The following is a 3,952-nucleotide window of genomic DNA, read 5'->3' on the forward strand; positions in this document are numbered from 1 at the left end:
GGTTACTAAAGGCCAAAGACCCCCAGGTACTCTCTATCTGCGAGGCTCTGCTCAGATAGTCGGAGAGAACATTCCTCAGCCCGGAATGAGCGAGCCGATAGTGGTATTGAGAGGACCTCGGATCATCTCAGCATCTCTACTGCAAGATGCGGAGGTATGAAAATGCGTCCCTTGCTGGTTGGAATACGCCAGTACCATGAAGTCGTCGCGCACGGAGCGACTCGGCAGGAACTGTAGGATCTGTAGAGGGGCCAGACTACGGCCCCTAAGCCTGCCTGAATGATGGAGAGGTATCCTTCAGGTCCTGACCATAGGCCTGAACCGGAACATGCCCCGCCCCCCTTTCTTTGACGAGTCCGAGAACAGCATCAAAATGTGGGGAAAGGACGAGAATATCCACTCCCATCAAGAGGTTCCATAGGTCAACACCCATTGCAGGTCTAAACGTTCCGCTGGTCCTATAGGGGCCAGAAAATCCGGTTAATCGTTGCTTGATACCACCGGAACTTGGGCCGCCTCACAGGGAACTTATCCTGAGGCGACCGTTTGGGACTTTAGACGGGTCAATGAGGAAAAGAGACCCAGGAAACGTTCCAAGGTAGGGCTGAAAGCTCTGCTTGACTGAGAACAGGTACCGCGACTCTCCTCAGCCTTGCCACAGTCAACTGAAGGGAAGGCTCGGAGAAGGAGGCAACAGCATCTGGCATCCCCAGGCGGTCACCCATCCAAGTACTGACCAGACCCAACGTTGCTTAACTTCGCTGATCGGACGAGAAGCAGTGTTTTCAACGTGGTAAGGCCGTTGACTCAATATCATGGCTAGATACTCCAGATGTTGAGGCAGAAGTAGAGAAGGCTCCTAGCAAATTACCATGATCCCTCACTCTTGGTAAGGACCCGGAAGCTTGTCCCGGCGTTGAAGAAGGTCGAACCCGAGCCTACCGGAGTTGACCAGACCTCCAAAAGGCGAAGGAGGCGGAAGCCTGCTCCTGAGCGGCCATGAGGAAAGCAGGGAGAGTTCTCTGCGGAAAAACCTGCGATGCCGCGGCGGGATCGCCACACCGCATCTTAAGCAGGAACACCTGTAGTCTAGGCTGAATTCCAAGAGCTTCCTGGAAGATGGATGGAATGGAAACTGGAAGTACCCGTCCTTCCGATCCAGGGCCTAAGGAGTCCTGCCGCCTCGTTACCAGTCTGATCGATTCTGCTGTTCCACGCTGGACGAAGTTTGTTCGACAAACTTGATCAGAGCTGAGAGGTCGACGACAGAACTCCCGTCTCAGATGCTTTCCTACGAGAAAGGATCGACTGAAGAAGCCGGGGGGTGAAGCCGTCGACGACCCTATGGAGGACCTTCTCCTAAGGCATGGATCATTCTGCCCAAACGGGCAAAACTCTTGCCGACCCCATGGCATAGAGGTTCAGTGACACTGAATTCGCTGACAGAGACGGAGAGATGGTAAGAGCGAGGCGCGATATCCTTGGCTGATCACGGAGATCGTGCAGGAATCGGCATCGGGAAGCTGTTATCCAGATGAGTAACCTTAGGCCTCCTCCCAGCGTGAGACCTGCAAGGGGGTGTTGCCAATCCTAGAGTTTGTGAACTCTGCCGCTCCCTCTAGGATTATGCCGCCCCCGGGAGAGCCTCCCGTGCTACCTGTCCCTGACAGGAGGGGACTGCTATTGGACACCCTGTCTTAGCTGCCATAGCCGGTCCGATAACTTAGGCCGACGAGGCTGAAAGAAGAGGCACTGGAGGGCTGCAGGGTCTGGAAGAAAGCGCCTTGGAGAAGTGAAAACAGAAGTCGACTTCCTCCGCACAACCGCTGTCCATGTCTCTGTCCTTGGGCACAAACAAGCTCTTCCCAAGGATGGAAGAGTGTCTGAGCTTGTCGACATCCACGGATGAGACACCCGAGAGGAAGCCCTCGGTCACTGGGTCTAGATGGTCCAACATCGAGTTTGCCCGCAGGTTCGAAACTTGGTGACGATACGCCAAGGTGCTTGAGCCCGAGAGGAGAAAAGTACCCATGATCTTCCTAGAGCTTCCTTGTACAAAACCTCGGGTCACAACCAAGGAGGGAAAGGACCTGGTAAGCCCCTTCCACGAGATGGAGAAGAGGAAGGGCCAAACCAGTCACCCCTTGCCCGACGGAGAAATCTCGAACGGAAAGCTCCCTGGCAAGACCCTTCCAGGGAATGACAAGGAAGGGCTAACCCAGGTTCTGGACCCTGAAGATTCTTCCTGCTCTTGCATGTGCCATGCTCTGCGTTTACGGGGTGAAGACCATGTTCTGGAAATACGCTCCAGAAGACTCGCCAGGCTGGCCATGTTGTGAAACCCCGACGGGAATCGCAGTCGCAATCACCCTGGTGCTCGCGCGATGGTAAATCAATGGTTTGCGCGTGGCCGAACGTGGAAGCGCCCATGCACGGACACGCAGGAGCGCAGACGAAAGTGTACGAGGGAGCGCAGAAGGAGGGCGAGCGTGGTAGGAAGGGCGAGAGCTGGTGGTCAGAATCCGAAAGTTCACAGGCGAGCGATGACCCATAGGCGAGCAATGGATACTGTAGGAATCGAGCCGGCGTTCGCGCGATGGAACACCATAGGCTCGCGCGATGGAACACCGTCAGTTCGCGCGATGGAACACCGTCAGTTCGCGCGATGGAACACCGTCGGTTCACGCGACAAAACACCGTCGGTTCACGCGACAGAACACCGTCGGTTCGCGCGACAGAACACCGTCGGTTCGCGCGACAGAACACCGTCGGTTCGCGCGACAGAACACCGTCGGTTCGCGCGACAGAACACCGTCGGTTCGCGCGATGGAACACCGTTGGTCTGCGCGATGGAATACCGTTGGTTCGTGCGCGGGCGAACATTAGAGCGCATGTGCGTAGGCGCGCGGGCACGTGGGCGTGTGATCGCGTCGGCACGAGGGCGCGCGGGTGAGCGCAGGCGGTCGGGAGACCGATGGCACGTAGGCGGGCGATGGCGCGTTGACGAGCGATGGCGCGTCTTGGCGAGCGATGGCCCGTAGGCGAGTGAAGGCGTGTTGGCAAGCGATGGCGCGTCAGCAAGCGATGGCGCGTTGGCAAGCGACGGCGTGTTAACAAAACGCTAGCGCGCAGGCGAAGAATCGCGCGGGCGCGTAGGCGATCGCTGACGCGTAAGAGACTAGGGATGGTTAGCGCGCATCGCGCTTAACAGAAGGCGCGCAGGTGCATCAGGAAGGTGAGCGCTGAAGCGAGCTGTCAATCAGGCGATCCTAGATGGTCAGGAAAAAACGTTGGCGCCCACTGGGGCGTGGCAGAAAAGGGCGCGCAGATGTGCGCTGGCGATTGAAGAAAGCTGGCGCACAGAAGGACAGAAGTAAAGGTGAGCGCTGGCGAGCAGGAGGAAGATCTACGGCGAGACTCAGCTACCGGAGATCGTCCACAGCAGGCGAGTGCTAGATCGCTACTGATGGTGTCCAGGGGACCTGTAACGCGTGGAAGATCGATGGCGATCGTTGACGCACAGGAGATCGCTGACGAGCAGGCGAACGTTGACGCGTCTGTGGTCGCTGGCGAGCAGAAGGGCGACGCGTGGAATCCTGAGCGAACAGTAGCTTAGAAGCACGCGTAGGCGACCGCGAGCGTTGCTGCGCTGGAGCAGGCTGACGAGCCGGATCGCGAGGGCGAGCAGAAGGAGAGTCCTTGTCCAAGACCTGAACCGAAGTTCTAGGTCGCGCGGGCGAACGTGGGCGCACAGGGCGCGAATCAGGAATTGGAAGCGCAGGTGCGCTCTGACGGACAGGAGATCTAGAGCGCTCAGGAGACCGATGGCACTCAGGGCGCACAACAGGAACAACAGCAGTGGGCGATGATCATCAGGAGAGCGCTGACGAACAGGAGAGCGCTGGCGAACAGGAGAGCGCTAGCAATCAGGAGAACGCTGACGAGCAGGAGA

General features: G+C 57.8%; 1 non-coding gene across 1 annotated transcript; it reads right to left on the minus strand.

The window, feature by feature from the left end:
- Positions 1–688: 688 nt before the first annotated feature.
- LOC137654875 (5S ribosomal RNA) lies at positions 689–807 on the minus strand. Its single transcript, XR_011046731.1, has one exon. It is a non-coding gene; the product is annotated as a 5S ribosomal RNA (ribosomal RNA).
- Between the last annotated feature and the right edge of the window lie 3,145 nt (positions 808–3,952).

The sequence above is a fragment of the Palaemon carinicauda genome, chromosome 15, assembly GCF_036898095.1.
Source record: "Palaemon carinicauda isolate YSFRI2023 chromosome 15, ASM3689809v2, whole genome shotgun sequence".
Classification (NCBI taxonomy): Eukaryota; Metazoa; Arthropoda; class Malacostraca; order Decapoda; family Palaemonidae; genus Palaemon; species Palaemon carinicauda.